The sequence below is a fragment of the Panthera tigris genome, chromosome C1 (assembly GCF_018350195.1).
Source record: "Panthera tigris isolate Pti1 chromosome C1, P.tigris_Pti1_mat1.1, whole genome shotgun sequence".
NCBI classification, from domain to species: Eukaryota; Metazoa; Chordata; class Mammalia; order Carnivora; family Felidae; genus Panthera; species Panthera tigris.
Window position 1 is genome coordinate 123,274,129 of NC_056667.1, and position 21,282 is coordinate 123,295,410.

Sequence of the window (21,282 nt, forward strand, 5' to 3'; positions counted from 1 at the left end):
TAAGAGAAGTTGTTTTTATTAAGTGTAAGAACATCTGAAGGCATCTGAAAAACATATTCACTGTACAGGAAAAACTGCATGGAGTTACTGATCTTTGGAAGTCTTGGAGTTACATTTTCCTTTCTCCGTGGGTTCTTGGAGTACACACTAGGCAGGTTTTGCTGATCATTTCACTGTTATTCATCTATTTTAATTTTATTAAACTTACGGTACAAATGTAATTATTCTTATGAAATATATGTCAAAAATCAAAAGAAGAATAGTTCTAAATGCCACAGCTTTATCCTCTTTAGACTTACTGCCTAGTTTTTGTTGTTGTTCCCAATGCTAAAGACTGTTGTTTGTAAATCTGTAGGTTTTTGGTCTTATAAAAGTTTCTGATCAGGAATGTCATGTCACTTAGTCACCATCTTTCAGGAAAAGATTTTACAAGAGTTAAAAAGTCAGGAGGATGGGGCGCCTGGGTGGCGCAGTCGGTTAAGCGTCCGACTTCAGCCAGGTCACGATCTCGCGGTCCGTGAGTTCGAGCCCCGTGTCAGGCTCTGGGCTGATGGCTCGGAGCCTGGAGCCTGTTTCCGATTCTGTGTCTCCCTCTCTCTCTGCCCCTCCCCCGTTCATGCTCTGTCTCTCTCTGTCCCAAAAATAAATAAAAAACGTTGAAAAAAAAATTAAAAAAAAAAAAGTCAGGAGGCAGGTATCAAGTTGGAGACAGGGAAGCAATACAGGGTGTAAAAACAATTCAGAAAAATTGAACAATCAGCCCCAGAAGAGTAAGAGATGACTGCTTTTACAGGCTAGAGTCCAAATCAATGGCCTTCAGTATTTGGTTGAGCTGATGGCTATAAAGTAAAACGGTAGTACTGGCACTCACCAGAAGGGTTAAGGTGACATTGCACTTGGAAATGTAGCAATAGCTAAACAAAACGTGGACATGATAGGAACAACAGCTGTGCTAGCTATTTTTCTTGTGTCTGAGCCTATGCCAGAAAGGGGCTTACTTTTCTGAGAGAGAGAGAGAGAGAGAGAGAGAGAGAGAGAGAGAGAGATACACTACATGCATGTATTATGATACTCCTAGCTACACACCCTAGAACTCATTACTTAGAGGACACACAGCAAAAAAAGGTCATTCACCCCATCCCTGGCAAGTTACCTTCTAGGGACAACCTTGATGGGGTTTGAAAGTGATGAAGAGAGGATTAAGGGTTAACTGGCATAGTTCAACACTGCCACCTCAGACAAATCTTTTCTGATGATCCTCTGATTCTACCCTTCAACCACAAGCTGAACCACCCTCACTTCTATATTTTGCCAAACTTGTGCTATTATACATGGCCTTATACTGCACTTTAAAAGTACTGTATATATCTATCTTCCCCATTAGACTGTGACTGAGGGCAGGAACTATGTCTCATTCATTGATCTGTTCTTAGTATCTGGCGTGGAGTCTGACTTATGGACAATGCCCAGGGAATGGGAAATGGAATTAAATAAATCCTGTTATTTTACCCTAGAGAGCCAAATTTAGGATAAGAATCCATGTGGAAATTTTTCCAAGTATGTGTACCAGTTTCTCTGGGGTTGATGACAACTGCCTTTAATTGTGCATAAAATAGGTAATATTTATTCTTTTGTAACTTCACAAAAGGCAACAGCAAAAAGCCTTCAATATGGACATGATCCAAATTAAAATTCTTCAACTCCAAAGAAATAACATGGATCTGATCAAAATGTATGAGTTGCTTTTTTTGTCACCATAATTTAAAGACAGATAAATGGTATTTAGGATTTACATATACATGTGGAGTCCAACCTCATTATGATGATTGTACCTAGAAGCCAGGGAGTTTTGAATCTTAAATGTATTTTCAGAAAAAAAAATGTATTTTCAGAGAAAAAAAAACCCTACAACAATAGCTTTAATTTAACTGGAGACATTTATTGCACAATCCCCAAAGAGCAGGATAAATTGTTGAGAACATCAGCACACTGTCTATTCATCTGGCATATTAGCATGAAAGGGGGCTTTTTGCCCACTGGAGGCTGTTCTCTTCTCTACAGGATCTTGCTTTTGAGATCTGTGAAATTGCTATTTCAAATACAGTACATTGAGATTCACTCTAATCTTAACTATGGAATTAAAAAAGTCATTATAACTTTAAGTATAACTTGTTGGTATATTTGGCCAAGTCACGAATCTTGCCCTTGAGACCAACATCTACATTATACCAGAAAATAGACACATGTACAGCCAATTATCTGTTCCTTTCAGTGATGGCATGCAAAAACTGTGTAAAGGCATGGATAACTAAATATGGCAAAAATCACTACATGGGAAAGATATTCTTTAAAGAATTATCTTTAAAGATATTCTTTAAAGAATTAATGATCACATAGTAAAATGTAGCTTTGAAAATCACAGTTAAAAACATACCTTTTAAATCAATTAAAAACCGACTTGGTGTTCAGACAAGGGTGACTGTTCCTAAGGGATCACATGTGATATGTAATACAATATGGTATCTCTACAGCCCTCTGTGATCTAGTGTGGAAAACTACGTGGCCATCTACTTGACATGCATTCCATTTCTCCTATGAGAGTACAGTGTATAAAAATCATAGGGCTGGTCAGTATGGATCACGCTTTTTTAGGTCTTGTTACCCTAATTTACCTTATCAAATTAGGGTTATGCCATTCCCCTTGTGACAGTAATTGGTTAATATATCCAGAGGATAAACCAATCAGTACCTGGCTTTTTTCTGGCTTTTCTTCTTTTCAAGGGGCTACTCCAGGAAAGAGTATGTAATCCATTTTAGACCCAAGAAGGGGAGGCTTCTGGAGATGGCTCTATATTTTTCAGGGACTCCTGTGAGAGATAGCTTTGGTAATATATTAAGTGGATATGAAACTTGGATCTGCTACAACCATTTATCTGCCTTGAGGGAGCCATCTTAGAATGATGTGAACATATGGAAAGGTCAAAGGCAATAAAAATTATACAGAAAGATGTAGCCTGAACCTTCACAAAATTGTAGCAAAAGCCCAACCTATTTCTGGACTCCTTTAAAATGCTCAATATCTTGACCTCAGTTTTCTATTACTTGCGGCTGAGTGCATCCTGATTATTACAACAGTAAATAGGAACTGTGGTATCAGAGCTGATTTCTGAACGAAGAATACGATTTTGACAAGCATATAATAGGAATAGGAGTCTGCAGAGCCCTTTCCAGGGTCAAAAAATTGCAGGAATAAAAGCAAACAAGTATAGAAGCACACAACGTGACCAGGTTCAAGTGCAGCATATAAGAAGACAGGTGGTAAGTGAAGCTGAAGGGCAGGTGACTGCAGTTGAGTGACCCTTCCAGAATGCTAACTCTGGTAACAGATGGCCACTGGACCAGAAGAGGGAAAGCTAAACACAGGTGGCTATCACAGTAATCCGGATGAGAGATAATTAAGACCTGGGCTTGCACACTGCTGAAGATGGAGAAGAAAGGATGAGTTCAAAGGGTGTGTCAATGACAGAATTGTGGTGTCATACTGCATGAGAGGAAGAGAGAGAGTAAAAAATGGACTGTGATGTTTCGATCTTGAAACATCATTTGGTAAAGGCTAATGCCTTCCCATTAATCAGAAATAAGAATTCAGGCAGAAGCGCGAGTTAAATCACATTAAATCATTTTTGGAATATGTTCTGTGTGATTTTTTAAATGATAGTTACGGAAACAATCTAAATACAAAATAACAGGAAGTTAGATGAATTATGGCACATTTACTGAATGAGCGAAATACTATACAGTGAGTTATTAACATTTTCCTGTGGATGGCTCACTTGATTGCTAATATTTCCATGCCAAACACATCCCCATAACAAAGGTTCTTTGCTCTGTGTGGCTGTAGCAAGACGGTGGGTTACATGTTCATTTCAACTCCATCTCTTTCTCTGCCACTAATAAATCCCTGGGCACCCAACAGTTGATATCCTTTATGAAAAAGAATGTCAAGAAAAATGCTTTAGACTTGGGGAAAAATAACTAAAAGAAGCACTGTTCTGATGTGATGCCAGTTTTGAAAATTAAGAAATATATATACACATGGGAAAAATAAAATATACACCACTTTGTTTATAATCATTAACTTGGTGTGGTAGGATGTAAAGTATTTTTTCTTTGGCTTGTTTATAGTTTTTTCCCCTAAAATGCACATGTATCAATTATATAATTTTAAGGGAACATTGTCTGTTGGGTTCCCCAGAGGCAGATAATGAGATAAGGATTTGCATAGAAGTGATTTATTAGGAAGTGTTCTCAGGAGAAGCCAGTAGGTGGACAGAGGAGTGAGAATAATCAAGGAAGGAGACCAATCGAAGGTATTAAATCAGATAAATCCAATTGGGGATGACTTGAGATCAGTCCCTCAAGGTCAAAGGAGCTGGAGATATTATTACCACTCCTCCTGTTCCTCACTGGTTAAGGGCTTCCCCTGTAGAGATAAAAATGATTCTCTGTGCAGGAAGGAAAACTTGAGGGCAGTCCACCCACCAACAGAGACAGGTGTTGGCTGTTAGGAACACATACAAAAATAGCAAAGGGATGTTAAGGAGTGTGCATGGTACACTGACTGCATCTGCTAGACATATTCATAATATGAAGTCTTCACTGTTTTGTTTAATAAATATGAAAGCCTTTATTTGATGACTATGTCCGTGCATATTAAAACTGTTTACTTTTAGGGGCACTTGGATGGCTCAGTCGGTTAAGCGTCCGACTTCAGCTCACATCATGACCTCACAGTCCGTGAGTTCGAACCCAGCATCAGGCTCTGTGCTGATGGCTCAGAGCCTAGAGCCTGCTTCCAATTCTGTGTGTCTCTCTCTCTAACCCTCCCCTGCTCATGCTCTGTTTCTCTCTGTCTCAAAAATAAATAAAAATGTTAAAAAAAAACTGTTTACTTTTGGTAAAAAAGTAAAAACCCCAGAGGACTGAATAATAATGTACTATTGGCTCAGAAATTCTACAAAGGGAGGTTTGAAAAGTCTTACATTTTAAAATGGGTATGTTAGAAATTAGGACCATTAGGATGTAAAACTTGATGACATCTGGAGATACCAAATGTTGATTTCTTCTTGTTGTTACCAAGCCAAGATGGCTGAAACTTAGCAAAAGGAATCTCCCTTCCTGACAGCAACATGCCAAACTTTTAAGAACCTTTGCAAAAATCAATGGTGGTCTGAATTATTCAACTAGTGTAAAACAGGCTAGAGTGGAATGCAAACTATTTTGTTTCCATCGAAGATCTAGGACGGCCATCAATTATGAATCCCCAATGTAAATACTCCTTAGGAAGAAGAGAAAAATGCCAGATTTGAGAACATTAGCTAACTGAGTTGACCCTAGCTAAACCCCAATGTCTTCTCCTATTTGCTAATAAGAAGAACAGACCCATTGGCACAACATAGGTTGGGAAGACCATGGGCTCTTGTTATGTTTCAAAAGGGACTGGACCAGGCTATACCATCTTCTGAACTTTAAGCTCTCTTCTCTTTTCAATAAATATTCAGTATGTTGAACCTTTAAAAGGCATCTCCTTCTCCAATCCCAGAAGGCTCAGTCTATATGGGTGGCTGCCAAGGTGGCATAATTTAAGGTGTTTTGGAAAAGTTCTGTTTATCCCCAAATAGCTTCTCTCTTCTAGCCTCTCAGCCATGGAAAATCAATCAAAATGGGATATTTTAGGAATCAGGAGCAACAATGGAGAGCAAAAATGAATAGGGATACTCAGGGATTCTTACCCACAGCAGAAGTGATTTTATGGATAGACTTCAAGAGTTCTGGGATCTCATGAAAATATTTGAGAAATATTGCATGCATACATATGAGTACTTTTTTAGGTAATGGAATCTAGGAGTTACATTATGTTTTCAAGGTAATCCATGACCCATGAAAGGCTAAGGGAACAAAAGTGAGAGCACACCTGTATTCTCTATGCTTGATTGGCTACTAACTGGCCAGGTGATCTCATACTGAGACTTTTCCTCCCTCAGTTTAAGATTCATAAATTTCTGAGGACCCCACTTTTTCACTTGGTTAGTTTCAGAGCTCCAGCGTAGTGCTTTTTTGTGCTGCTGTTGTGTTTGTTTGTTTGTTTTATTGTTTTTCGGAGAAGCAAATGGCCTTCTTTCAAAGACTACTGAGGAATATGTCCAAATACTTCTGTTGTACCTGTTCCTTATAGGTCACTCCTATAGCTTGGGGAAGAGTAATAAAATACAACAACATTGGGGCACCTGGGTGGCTCAGTCCATTAAGCATCCGACTTCAGCTCAGGTCGTGATCTCACCATTTGTGAGTTTGAGTCTTGCGTCAGGCTCTGTGCTGACAGCTCAGACCCTGGAGCCTGCTTTGGATTCTGTGTCTCCCTCTCTCTCTGCCCCTCCCCAACTTGTGTGTGCTCTCTCTCCTCTCTCTCTCTCTCTTTCTCTTCTCTCTCTCTCTCAAAAATAAATAAACATTAACAAATTTTAAAAATATTTTAAAATAAAACAACACTACTGGAGAAAAAGGGGGAAGATACTTGGGGGTGAGGGAGGGAAAGAAGGAAGGAAGTCAGAAGGGGGAGGGAAAAAGAGATGGCTTTCCCTAATAATATGGTGTTATCTATGAGGCAGAATTGAACAGAGGTAATGGAAAGTGGTTGTAGGATCAGATTTTTGCCCTCCCTTTCACTTCCTTTGAGTATCGCTGCAACATTCAAATTTTTAAAAGCTCAGTTTTAAGAGGTTTTTAATTAAATTAGGATGGGAGGCAGGGGGAATGCATACATGTGTATATTCTCTTTAATTTTTACATTTTCAGTTATCAAATCATCCATGTCCTCCAATGAGTGATAAAATACAATAAAGTAGAATTTTTACAAGCCTCTTCATTTGTTTAATAGTGATGATGTGGAAAAATGACCTTTTAAAAACACTCAAACATTTAACTTTTGATCCTAAGTCTTCTCCCCACAGCTTAGTTTATTAAAACTGAACACATCTTGACACTATAAATTAGGAAAGACGAGAGGGCAATCCACTATAATTAGAAGTCTGGGCTAGGCATTCTAAGGGATAGATCACTACAACTATTATAATGCAGTTTATTGAAAATTTTATTGAGTCTCATTCGTGCACAAGTAATAGAACTGCCACTCATGAATTAGGCTTGAATAAGAAAAGTCAAAATTGCAACAACTTCAGCAATCCCTGTAGACTGAGATCAGCCTTCTTTCATGCACAAATGTGCTTCTCTCATTAACAGAGGTAAAGGTAATAACTATGGGGAGGGGTAGGCAGAGAAAACCTTTCCAACTCTTTTTGTGGATTCCACACTCCTGACTGTGTGCTCACTTAACACTGATCATCAGCATAAAACAGATTCTGCTCGCACAAGTGCTTGTATGGGCCCATTACACTTATTAAGTACCTAGTGTGCTCAGCATAATTCCTTAGTTTTATTTATGGGAAGAGACCAAACTGGGATTGAGATTAGAGACAGTCCCAAAGACATAACAAGAGCCCATGGTCTTCCCAACCTATGTTGTGCCAGTGGGTCTGTTCTTCTTATTAGCAAATAGGAGAAGGCATTGGGGTTTAGCTAGTATTTAGCTAATGTTCTCAAATCTGGCATTTTTCTCTTCTTCCTAAGGAGTATTTACAGGACTCAGTAAACATTGGACCATAGATGCAGTTAACAAATATGGCCTCTACCACTGCACTCCTACACTTTATTGAGGTATTTACACTTAAAATATATCAAATAGAGAGACACCAATTTGTGGCTTGTAAATACTAGTTATACCTCATCTTCCAGGAACATAAAGTGATATAGAAACTGAGTAACAGTTAAAAATTAGTAAAAAGCTAAATAAGCAACAAAAGAGTAACATGGCAGCATATCTTTGACAATGTAGAGTGCAGCCATTGAAATTACAGTAGATTCTTATGATGAGATGTGAAATTTTAAAAAGTAAGTTTTAAAATGTAATATATTCTTTTGCAAGGATCTGAGCCTGTAAATGTTATTCTTTTTCAGAGATCTGGGTCTGTACTCATGCCAGATGATTTTAATTAAGAAAAACATACAGGAAAAAAATACAATAATAAAACAAAATAGGATGCTAATACTGTACCATGGGGAAGAATAGTTAAAATTATGAGTGATTTTTAACTCTCCTTCTGAATTTTTTATAATTACCTTATAAATTATAGTGTACTCATAATTAACTTTTATACTAATAAACACATTAATAATGAAAATAAACATTAGTTACATTCATATATGAATTCAAAATTTTAAGTATTTCTCCTACTCTAACTTGATTCTTCAACTACCACTTGAGGATAAAAACAAAAATACTAAAAAACCAAGCTGTCAGATCTGAAGACGAAAGACAGTGAGTAAAACTTGGTCAAGTCTGCATTGTTGGTGGACCACACCAGTTGGTCTGGAGCAAAATATATCCTGAAAAACAAGGTTGCTAATACCCAATTTAGCATTCCTTTCTCCCCAAATCACAGTGCTATTTTTGGTATAAACTAAGTACATCTATTAGAGAATGTACTTAAGGGGAAAAAAAATCCCTTTCTGTTACTGCTTTTGAGGACAAGATTTCTGCTGTTTCTACTTCCAGCAACCATTGTATCATTCTCTGGCATCTTTCCCTGATTTTCCTTTGGTAGACCACTCTTCTCTCATTCATGGTCCATACAGATTTAAGTAGAGCTAACTCTATCTCTCATGTCCATGATTATGCAATGGCTGAGTTCAGTGGGCCAGCAGTCAGCACAGTCTAATGGACTCCAACCTCATGTAGTGTGAGTAAGCCCTGAGATCCTGTTGGACCTTAGTTGGAATAATATTCTATCCATTGGGGTTGCTAGGCCAGTAGCAAAGGAACCTAGTGCTACAAATGATCTTTTTTCCTACACTTTGAAAGATCCTGTCTGAAAATGGAATAACCCAAAGAGGAGAACAGCTGAAAATACAATGGGATATTTTCTAGTGATATTGTCTGAAACCTGGATCTAGCAATACCTGAGACTTGACACTATTACTGGACTTTTCTCTTACATAAGTTGATGAATTCTGTTATCTCTTTAAGCTAATTTGAATTTTGCTTTTGTTGTTACCTGCAGCCAAAAGATCCTGGACTCGTATTTCTGCAATTATCCATCAAAATGTACACAAACATACTTTCTGGTCAAACAAATGCTTACTGATTAAAGAAACCACTGTAATTAGATATAAGGTTGTCAAAACTGTAATCATTCAGAACTGTTGTGATCCATTGTACTTCCTCCCCTGGACAAATGTATTTGAGCACCTTTTAAGATACTAAATGAGAAAATACTGAATTAAATAGCTATAGCTATTTGATTTATCTCAAATGTATGTGGTATATAGTTCCTCAATAATTTTGGAAGGAAACAAATTACTTCAGATATGCTCACCCACATTGGGCAATCTAAGTGTCTATGGTGTTTAAAAATGGGTTTTGATCAACAGGTCTTAATTGACAAAGCAGAAAAAGAAGGTGCTTAATTAGCCATCCTTATCATTAACATTAAACCTGAAAACATTTTTATTAATGGTCATAAAATATAATGTAGATTGGTGATTCTCAAACTTTAGCTTGCATCAGAATCACCTGTAGAACTTGTGGAAAAAAAAAAAATTCCTGGCCACACTCCCCAGAGTTTCAGATTCAGTGAGTCTGAGGTAGGGCCCGGGACTTTGCATTTCTAACAAGTTCCCAGATAATGCTGATGCTGAGGGTTGAAGAACTACAAGTTAAGGATCACTTGTTTAGATTCTTTTTTTTTTTTTTTTAAGTTTTGCATTTGGGCATAACTGCTTATATTTATTTGGTGTCTTTGTTTTAAACACGTAAGCTCACATCTTCTGACATGCAGGTATATTTTAGGTCTGAAAATTCTGGACATAAAGGTCATGATGGGCTTTAAAGGTGGATGAGGAATAACACACTTTAATCTGGGCAAAAGCTTGATTAAAATAACTCATTATGGAAGCCAATCAACCTTAATTTCCAATAGGTGACAGGATCAGTCAGGCATTCTGCTACATCAAGCAAAAGTCAGGCTTAAATGTTGTCCAGCTGCATTTATTAGCAAAGTTCAACAGGTCAAAGTAATCAAGATACCACAAATGCTTAGGTGACTCTCTACCTCTGCCTAATAGAACTAAGTGGTTTCTATCTGCCAATAGGGACAAGTAACTCTTAGCAGGAGCAAATAAACAGTTTAGCAAAACCTGTGTAATCTGCATCCAGTCATTAAAATGAGAGTACAAGTCAAAGAATCTGCTAATATCAGGTAGAAATGCCTTATTATTTTGTAATAATTTAATGATACCAATCAATTTCATTCAAGTAAGAGTTTCTTGGACTTGAAACTAGGGAAGGGTCTAAATTGAGTGTTATGGGGCCAAAGCTCAAAATCTCACTGGCTTTCTCTAGACTTGCCTAACGGGGTTTCTATATTGATAAACCACCACATTTCCCCCTATATTCCCATTTAAGCCTTAACCACTGATGAAGTAAGGATCGTTCATAGTTTAACAGCTAAGATTGCATTGTAACAGAAACTTCATTATAAGTTCTATGTAAAATATCTTCTCTGACTATCAATATGAACATAGTTCATTTTAGCATATCTCACTTGAAAAATATATACTTGAAAGGTAAAAATGTGCCAGCATTAGCTTTAAAGCTGGTAAATCACAATTGGCAATAAGGATTTTTATTTCTGTATGGTAAGGAGGTGTGATAACATAGAAGCACAGAGTTGGAGGAAATCTTAGACCTTCTGCTCAATCTCTTCCTTATACAAATGAGGGAAGCAAACTCGTAAAATGGCAATTTATTGTCACAGGAGTTTAGCCAGCTATGGAAACTTATTGAGGGTCAGAAGTTTCTTATTTCCCCAATCAATAGAGGTGCCTTTTCAACACATCTGCAGATGACACAGAACAGGGTGGAGAACACAGATGTTGGGCACAAGACTCAGGATCCAGAAAGGTTCCAAGAGCCTGAAGCAATGGATTACACTAGAATACATCCAGCAAGGTAAAATTTAAGTCAATACAATGCCCCACACTCTAGTTAAAAACCACCATGCCAGAAGGGGAAGAAAAGACATGGTGTCAGCACATGGCACAGAGGACTGACTTAGGGGTTACAATGAGCAGGTGGCCTCAACATTGGTCAACAGTGTGATCACACACCAGGTGTACTTTAACAGGTGTGCAGCACATGCAGAGGGGAAAGAGGGACAAGATTTTATTTTGCCCTTTACTGCTCAAGTGGGACCTGTCATTATGTTCTGTTGGATTTCCCACTCACCAGGCATATGGAAAAATGAGATTGGGGCTCCTGGGTGGCTCAGTTGGTTGAGTGTCAGACTCTTGATTTTGGCTCAGATCATAATCCCAGGGTTGTGAGAAAGAGGCCAGCATTGGGCTATGTACTGAGCATGGAGCCTGCTTAAGATTCTCTCTCTCTCCCTCTGCCCCTCTCCTTGCCTCACACATACTCTCTCTCTAAAAAAATAGTAAAAAAAATTAAAAATGAGATCAATCAGGGAGAAGAATCAGGATGGTGAATACACTGGAACTATGTCACATAAATGCAACAGCAGAAGAAACTGTGGCTATTGAGCCCACAGGAAAAAAGTCTTGGATGGGATGTGATGGGGGTTGTCCCTGAATGAGACAACTTGTCATGGAAGAGGAATGGAACTGTCCCACGTGGCCTCGGGAGACAGAAAGAGCATTCTTTGGCAGAACTAGACTTCAGAGAATTCTAAAAAATGAAAGTCACTCAAAGATGGATGATAGCTAAATAAAATTTTGGCTACCATTTTCTTGAATCCTTATTTTGTGCCAACCTCTGTGCTGAGGATTTTTTGTTACCTCATTTCACCCTTCTAACAACCCTGTATTAGGTTAATTATCATCTTTAGTTTAAATATGAGGCAACTATAGCATAGAAAGCTTGAGTAACTTGTCCACGAAGGCATAGCTGGCTGGTGTGGTACCCTGGATTCAAATCCTGGCTCTCTGCTAAGCCAGGTGCTCGACCTCTGCAGCACACTTCTTTGGGCTGCTTTGAAAAATAGGTTACCTGCCATTGGCAGTGTCCTAAATGTAGGCAGACACTGAGTTAAACATAACCTTAATGTTCTCTTCCAGTGAGAAGAACCTGAGACTCTGTGCTTTGTAGAAATGGGAGAGCCACATTTTGAATGTCTAGCTGTACTCACGTAAGGTAACACAGAAAAGGGTTTTTTTATGAACAAGAGAAAATTACTCTACGAACATTGTGAAAATGCCCTGGGATTCTTCCTAAGTACCACTGTCAGCTAAGGAGTTACTGCCTTCCTGGGACAAAGAAGGGCACAGGGGGGTTGGGGCTTCAGGTAAAACATTTCCCCGAAAACATTTGCCTAAGTATCTGAGGAAAGCAGTCAAACCAAGACAAATGAAAGACTGGGACTGAGGGAAGACTTTGCCCAGGTGAGTTCAGGGGTTAGTGAGTCTGCTCTCATTCCAGAGGCACAGCTACTGGACAAACACCATGAAAACAGTGGACAAGACCTGGGCTTGGCATACAACAGGGACAAGACCTCGAGGCAGGCTATAAACAGGACAGGCCCCAAAACTGTCCATCACCCTATGCACCTGGTAGGGGAAAGGCTGTGCTATTGGTCCTCAGAAGACAGGAGAAGGGAATTTTGGATAATGTGTTCCCTACACCTACACCCCTGAGGAAATGAGGGGCCTGGGGAAGGGGCTCACAAACCTTCCACAGACACACCCGAAGCATGAAACACTGGCGAGTGATTTATCCCTCCTGTGGGGGTGGGAGAAGGAGGAGGAGGGGATGGTGGTCAGAGCACTATCAGGGGTTTCTCCAACTCCTTAACTTACTGAGAAGACCAGAGGGCTGAACAAGTCACACAGGGGGTGTGGCAATCAATGCCAGCAATAAAATTGCCTAAGGAGCAGAAAAGAGGATCTGTAAGCACTTGGGGACTGATGAAGTTATGTCCCATCATCTGGATGCCTGATTAGGAGAGCACAGGTCACTCCTAAAAGGTCACTTTTCCCACAAGCTGGGTGAAAAGAATTTCCTCCGTCTTACCCAGACTTAAGATTCTGCTATTCAATTAAGAAGAAAGAAAGAAGTGTCCCTTATACCACACTTCATGCTAGCTTTTAAATATAGTAGTCTTTGTGGCACAGTGGATTGAGCATCCGATTCTTGATCTCAGCTCTGGTAATGATCTCAGGAACCGTGAGTTCAAGCCCCACATCTGGCTCTGTGCTCATGGTACAGAGCCTGTTTGGGATTCTGTCTCTCCTTCTCTCTGCCCTCTCCCAGTTGTGCATGCTCTCTCTCAAATGAATAAAACCTTGAAAAAAGAAAAGCATTACTTTTTCATTTAATGCATTTGCATATGTATTATTAGCCCATCTTAGAGACACTGTAGCAGAGGCTCAGAAGTATTGATAAAATTCCCCAAAGTTAATAATAGGAGCAGGTTCTGAACCAAGGACTAAAGATTTCAGTCTCTGAGCTCCCTTCTACCATGACGCCTCAACTTTAGGGAAATTTCAAAGTACAGAGGAGTCAAGAACCAAACAGGATAAGCTCTCTTTACCTTCAGTTCTTTGGCTAATAGGTACAGGCAAGTCCCATTTGGCTTTGCCAGAAGATTTGTGTTCAGGTGACAGTTATCCCAAGATATTTGCATTTAACTATTAGACTCTTGGAGTGGGGTAGGGAGCTAAAACTAGAGGAAATGAGTGAAAAGGGGGATAAGTGAGGACATCAGATGGGAAGACAAAGGAGGCTGGTCATGTGATCACCTCTCAGGCTGTTTTGGTAATCAATGTCCAAGTCTACTTCTGTAAAAGCAGCTGGGAGTGAGGTTCTCAGCCAGATACTTTTTAAGAAACAGGCTGTCCTCTGGCAGAGCCAAGATAGGTGACCTTCTAGGACATCCAGAGGAAAAGAGGCAATGGATATCATATCCAGGGCTGTCTTCAGGGTGAACACCCGGATTTAATTCAGTGGTAATGAGTAATGATGATATTTTTTGCTGGTCTTTGGGATTTATAATGACCCTATGGGAAACAGCTGCCCTCAGAAAACATCTATCTTTCTGTGAGTGCTCACTAAAAACTCACTGCTCCCACTTCCCCAAACCATCTCTAATTTCTGTGTTGAAAACCAATGAGTAAGTAAAAACTTACAAAAGTGAGCTAGCAGCTTCACTTCATGAATGTTTTATCACCTTCTGAAGTTCATATATGAGACCAAATTATCACAGGATTTATTTTTGAAAAGCAAAAGTTAATAAGGCATTTGAGAAAGATGGATGAAGTCAATGAACAGGTGTTTCCTACACATACAATAAAGACTTCTTTCTCCCAGGGGCGTGCTACATCTACCCAGAGGGTCAGGGTTCATTTAAAAGGTTACTTGTTTATCACATGCTTACTGTGGGTTCAAATACAGGTGGCAATCCTTAAATCAAAGAAAAAGCATGGTGAGACACAGAAATCGAATAGGAGAACTACAAGAATTACACACTTTCAAGTTGTTAACATTGGGATCTTTTAAAAAAAAGCTCTTATCTTGGGTGTTAAAAATAATAAAAGACAACCTATGGATTCGTTAACTCTGCCTAAAAGTCATTACATGGCCTTGCATAGCAGCGTTGATTTAAAAATAAGATATGCTAATTTATGTACCTATAGAACAAATGAAAACTAGAAATGATGCAAAGTAGGTGAGTCTATCCTGGGCTTTGTCATTTCTTGGTTTATCAGTGTTAGTAATTATGTGTAATTTTAAAATAAAATGATTCCTTTAGCAGATAGCACACAATTCCCCGCAGCCCATGAACGGAAGACAGCCTAGTACTATGACTATTATCTTGGCTTACGATCACTAAAGCAGGGCCCCTCTTCAGCTTTTAAACCTTTGTATTCATGTGTAGAGTCCATGGTCTGGAAGATGCAGGCAGACACCACAATTCAAGCCTGTGGGCACTGTCCAACAGGGATACAGGGTGAAATTGTCACTATCTGTCCTTGCCCTCCAGGAGCCCACACGTTAGGGTTGACAGGACACTTGTTTTCTTTTGGAACTTAAATCCCAGATAAGGGAAATGTGAATTCACAGCACCACACTTTAGGGGACAAATATACTGCACTGCTTCACCGGTTTCAGTTGTCACCTGCCCCAGGTTGCCTTGTGAGAATTGCTTCTTATTCCTTAGAAAGGATTAATACATACTTTCTGCTATAAAATTAGCTCCAGTGCTGAGATACACAAACTTGCTACCAAAACTGAAATCATCCGGACCCAAGATGCATGGGGGCTTCTGAAGTCTTTCTCCAGTTCCTTGGCATCCTTATAGTGCCTCCTGAAGGAATGCCCAAGGGATACAAGGAAGGGAGGGGAGCGGGGACAAGTATCTGCAGACTGGCTTAGATAATGGTAGACTGTAGTGATGACTGTCTTTCTGTCTTTCTTTCTTTCTTACTCTATTTTTTTTTATCATCAACACAGATCCCATGCATTTACTATTTCATATGAATCTTTTCTCTGTACTTTTCCTGAAGCAATGATACAAATGAGCCTCCAGAGAAAAGTGGGCTTCTTTATGAATGACTGGTGTGGGGGACTACTGTGGCTATATGCAGGTTTGCAGCTCGTTGTAACACGATCCATCTCAGCCGGTTATGTGCGGAGAGCAGCTGGCAGCAGGTGCCCAAATAGCTGCTGAGAGAAGTTAAAAGGGACTACTGCCTGCTGAGAGAGCAGAAGAATGGCTTTAAGGACTCCCTATAGCACAGCCTCCAGCAGCCAAGGGGGCATTGGCAGGGAGGCAGGGAAAACAGCAGCAGCTGACAGCCTCACTGACAAGCAGTTGGAGAAAACATAAATTGGCCATTCAGAGTGAAGGTCTGGGGACCAAATGGGAGTCTAGGAGGTGGAGTGACAAATGGTGACAAGCTATTTGGACAACCTCAAAGGAGAGGCTGAGTACGAAGAGATCCATCCTCCAGGCTCTCTCTGTGCAAAGTCCAAGATGAAAGACACCAGCACAGAGGCAAATCTTGGCCAGCTGGAACACAGAAGCCCTGGTTTTGGAAATAACCATAGACCCAGGTAAACATTTTGCCTTCTCCCCTCCCTCCTCCTCACACCTCCACTTTGGCAAGTGAAAAGCAATCCCTCTGCACAAATAAATCAAGTTTAGAAACTAAAATATCATATGATTAATATAAGGTGACTAGCCGATTCATTCTAAACAACTCATTATGTGGAGGGAGAGGCAAACACAAATGGAATGAAAAGGATAAATGGAATCAGCAAAAAGAAATGTGATGAGGAAGAAGGACAAGAGACCCCCTGTCCCTGTCCATCTACCCAGTGATGAGAAGAAGCAGAGAAGCTGGTGAGTGAGTAAAATAGGAGGATCAGTAGTGAAAGACAGTCTAGAAGTTTGGAAGCAAAATAGCCCATTGTCCCTAAGTCACAAGATGCACTAAAAGAATGTCCATTCTCAGATACCCATGCAGCTTGAGGGGGCAACGCAGTTGTGTGCAATGCACATACACATGGGGTGTGTGTGTGTGTGTGTGTGTGTGTGTGTCTGCCTGTCTGAGAGTAAGTAAAGGAGGATATAAGAGTGACAGAAGAGAAGGAGGAGGAACAAAGAATTCTTCTCTACCTCTTTGAAAACTGCCTTTTATAACAAAGACATTAATTTTTTAAACAGACCAAACTTTAATCTGTTCACTATACATTTACTCCTAGCATGTACCTTACTAAAAGTATTTTTGAAAAATTCCTTCTTTTGGAATTACAAGCTGATACAGTTTAAGATTCATATGAGATTATCAGATAAGTATGTTTTAATATTTCCCCCCCCCCCCAAATGTATTACCAGTACATTTACCATATTTCTATCCGGCTGGCCTCAAGAGGTTGCAATGTTATATAATTGTTATAATTATTATATTCAGTATATACTTATTAAATAATGAGCATAATTTAGATTGGCTCTGATGATCTATGAAGCTTTTAACACCTTTGTGATGAGGCCTTCAGACTCGCTTTTGGGGCACTGAGAATTGGGTGAGGCCACAAGTGGGGTCTGCCTTCAAGAATTTACATTCATCTCAGAAAACACCCAGACGCTGAATTTGGGGTGAAACATAAAATCTGTTTCTTTTCTTATTTGTCTCTCTCTCATAAAACTAGACTGCTGGGGGATTTTTGGGTATTTGGGTTTCTCAGGAACCCATTTTATCACATGGACTTAGACACATCGGCACTTCAACACACTGTCTGCCTATAGTTGCTGCTCATTTGAAGCTGGAATGACCTACAGAGTTACTTCCCTCGAGTTACAACACTGTGCGGGAGGCAGTCTCCTCTAAATGAATTCATGATGAGCTTGGTATTTTATGAGATTACCAAAACCAATTTGACTTTGACCCTAGGCACATAAAAAGCAAAAAACAATAATGATGCCACATGAAAAGGTGTTTGTCATGCTTCTAAGAAAGTTCCTGTGGCTACGGCTACAAATGAGACACAAGTGACAGAAACCTCTCTGTCCTGAGAAAGAAGATCCAAACTTCCTGAACCGATTATGTTCCCTGATTGTAACTGTAAAAGGATTTCTTCTTTTTCCTTTGCTATGTTGAAATAGTGTCTTCACCCAACAAACAATAGGCACTTATTACAAACCACACCTTCTTGAAAGCACAGTGGAAACTTGCTTTCTAGGAGAGCCCCACTTCACTGTATTAGTTGAAAATACTTATGAACATGGAGCTCTGAAAGAGAGGTTGTACCGACTTGCGGTGTGCTATCACTAATGAGCCCCAATTAGGAAGCCAGGGATGCTACTGGGCACGCTGAGGATGTTTACATTTCCTAAGTTACATTCACAAATAAGACCAAAGACGTATTTTATGTGGTTCTAAAACAGAAGTGATTATCTAAACTAATACTGTGGAGATCCTTCCACCCATGGTCCTTTGCATTTATTAATCTCTCCCCTCCCCGCCATGTTCAAATCTCAAAATCCCTGATTCATTCTAGCAGTTGGTCACAGTGCTTTGGTAATAAAGTAAAACTGTATATTTCTCACTCCCAAAGCAGAAAGGCTCTAGGGTTGGGGCTGATTTGAATGCTAATGAGTTAGATCCCCCTCAAAAGGCCGCCATGAGAAATCAGAGTAAGTAGATTCCTTACAACACTTCATAGTGTTAGAGTGGCCATATTTCCTGACTCAGCTGCTAAAGGTAATACCTATGCATATAACAAGGACACATTTCTGGACCCCATTCTGGAGCCATTTCTCCCCCCAAGGCTGTGTAACATTTTCTCCTACCAAATGAACAGAGTTTATAGAATGCCCTGGTTCTGTAACTGGGACTGCTCATCAATCATACTGCTTTTTGAATCACAGCTTCTAATTTTTATTCATGACACTCAGGTATGTTACTTAGAAACGTCACATCTAGGACAGCTCAGACACCCACTGTGGAAAAAGAACCAAGATTTGGGGTTTTGTTTTCCAATTATACTCATGACATACTAAGCTTAATCATACTTTGTAGATAAGGATTAAAATGCTAATTGGCTGTAACTGAGCAAATTGAGGCCTTTTGATTAATCAAGCCGGCCAGCTTTCAGTTTCTGACATCAAAATTTATACTCTCCAGGAAAAAAACAAGGCCACGGCTACATAACATTAAACCAACACACAATTAACAACACTTTGTTCTAATTATCTGTGGGCACAATTAATGTTGGCTCTATGGTTCATTTTTCTTCTTTGATGGCTCTTAAATATTTATGGAGATTAGTCCTTGATGCATTAGCCTTCTCTAAGATCTGGGGTTTTCTTACAAGCTCCCACGCAAATCTGAGTAGGGCAAAGTAACACATTTATGCAGATTAATTCCTGACATATTGGCTGTTTTCTAACATCCGAGGTATTTCCATCAAGCTTCCCCCCAGATCTGGCCCCACAGGGGCATTGTAGCCACAGGTGCCCTAACACTTGAGCCCACCACCTCCCACTGAGGACTTTTTCTTTCCCCTCAGCAGTTGGTCATAACCGATAAAAGGTTATGTCTTGATTGAACAAGCTTCCAGGAGCTGGAAGGCCAGAAGGGCTGCTGTAAAACAGTGCTGTAGATGCTAACAAAACCCAAGGTAAGAGGAATCCTCGGCTGCCTGTTACTGGGGAGAGTAAATTGCAGACAAGTTGAGCTCCCTCGCATCAATAGTAAAGAGACAGGCAGAAAGACAAGGAGCGGCGATCAAAGGCTTTCAGTGATTGGTACAACTTCTGTTTATGGTACGCACGTATTTTTCTACACTCCAAAGTCAGTGGGGGCCTAAGTTTTAAGGCCATAAATATTCTCCCCAAGACTCAGAACTGTTCACACTGCCACTCGTGTGTTTGTTTGGCCATGTTATGTTATGCGGTAAGCGGGACTGAGGCTCCTGGGGAACTACAGCTCCAGGGTACTGTGGGGGCTGGAGGGGCTGTTAGTTACAGATGTCTCTAGACAGATCGGAGGTGTGATTAGACAACTCCATAAATTGTAAAAAGGGGGGGCTGGCACCTGGGTGGCTCAGTCAGTTAAGCATCCCACTCTTGATTTAGACTCAGGTCATGATCTCATGGTTTGTAAGTTCGAGTCCCACACCTGGCTCTGTGCTGATGGCAAGGAGACTGCTTGGATTCTTTCTCTCCCTCTGTCTCTCCGCCCCTCCCCTGCTTACTGTCTATCTCTCTGTCAAAAATAAATTTAAAAAATAAGCTTTAAAAAAAAAAGAAGAAATATTGTTAGCTCTTAATATATATGTGTGTGTTGGGTAGATGGGTATTTCCATGCACTTGCACACAAAGGACAGGAAAAGGTTTTCATTCTAATTTATGACCAGAAGTACCCTAGACTCAGGCAGGCCCACTTGCTGGTGGCTCCTTGAGACTTGTTCAGGCTTTGCTGCTTTTATCAAGGCAACTCCCTCTGCTTCTCCTCTTACTGTTTGCCTGTAAAATTTGCATACAGCCTTAAAAACTTGGTTCAAGCGGCACCTTCTTATCTCTATGCATTCTCGAAAAGAATCCAGTCAGGTACTTCCATCTTGGTGTTTCATTGATTCTCGTACATAATTTTTAATTTTTTTGGAAATTTTAGCACACATTATTATTTTCATTATTTAAATTAGCATATTTTTGTCTTCCTTCCAACAGTGTGAATGTCTCAAGGACAGAGAACATGTTCCATGGATCTTTGTAAGTCCAACATCCCATAGCAGTGAAGGTCTAGAGATGCCAAAGAAGGGAGAGAGGAAGGAGTGGGAAAAGATAGAAAGAGGGAGAGAGTGGCAAGGATGAAGAAGAAGGAAGAAGAGAGAAGAAAGAGAAAAGGAGGAGGTGAAGGAGGACGTGGAAGGGCGTTAGAAGAAAGAAGATAAGCACAGAAGGAAAAGACTATATCTAAGCACCAACCTACCTTCCTGAGTGATATGAAAGCATTTCTGACATTTAAGTAACCAAAACACTAGAACTTTGCCAGATCATGGAATTGATGGGCCTATCAGTCGAGATGCTCTACCCTCCAATGGCCAGGGTATGAACACATGCCAATGTCGCCCCTCTCTGGAGTCTGGGAGTTCTCACAGAACTACTAGAAAGAGAAGCGATCCTTTCACTGGTGTTGCTGATTCAGTGGGACACTAACCTGGAAGCTTCTGGTTGCATCTTTGCCAACACATAAAGAGAGCCTGCGTAACAATGAAACCCACTCAGAGGTGCCTGGGTGGCTCAGTCAGTCAAGGGTCAGACTCTTGATTTTGGCTCAGGTCATGACCTCATGGTCATGAGAACATGTGTGGGATTCTCTCTCTCTTTGTCCCTCCCCTGTGTGCATTCTCTCTCTCTCTCTCTCTCTCTCTCTCTCAAAACAAACAACAAAAACAACAACAAAAACTTAAAAAGAAGAATGGAACCTACTTAGAGGAAGGCAAAGCTGAGCGAGGGCAGCTGCTCCCTGACCGGCCTGAACCTCGGCATTCACCTGTGCCTCCAGCCATCGTTATACCTCAGTCTCTAGTTCTGGCAACATGCTATTGCCTAACTCAGCCAGAGTAACGCCTCTATGATTTGTGAT

At 40.1% G+C, this 21,282-nt stretch overlaps 1 protein-coding gene and 1 long non-coding RNA gene across 2 annotated transcripts in view; both read right to left on the reverse strand.

Moving 5' to 3' along the window:
- Positions 1-21,282, reverse strand: part of NCKAP5 (NCK associated protein 5) — a 676,395-nt gene that overhangs the window by 213,801 nt on the left and 441,312 nt on the right. The window lies entirely within an intron of this gene.
- Positions 20,024-20,798, reverse strand: LOC122240896. The gene is made up of 2 exons (XR_006220664.1): positions 20,626-20,798; positions 20,024-20,159 (listed from the first exon to the last, which is right to left on the reverse strand). It is a non-coding gene; the product is annotated as an uncharacterized LOC122240896 (long non-coding RNA).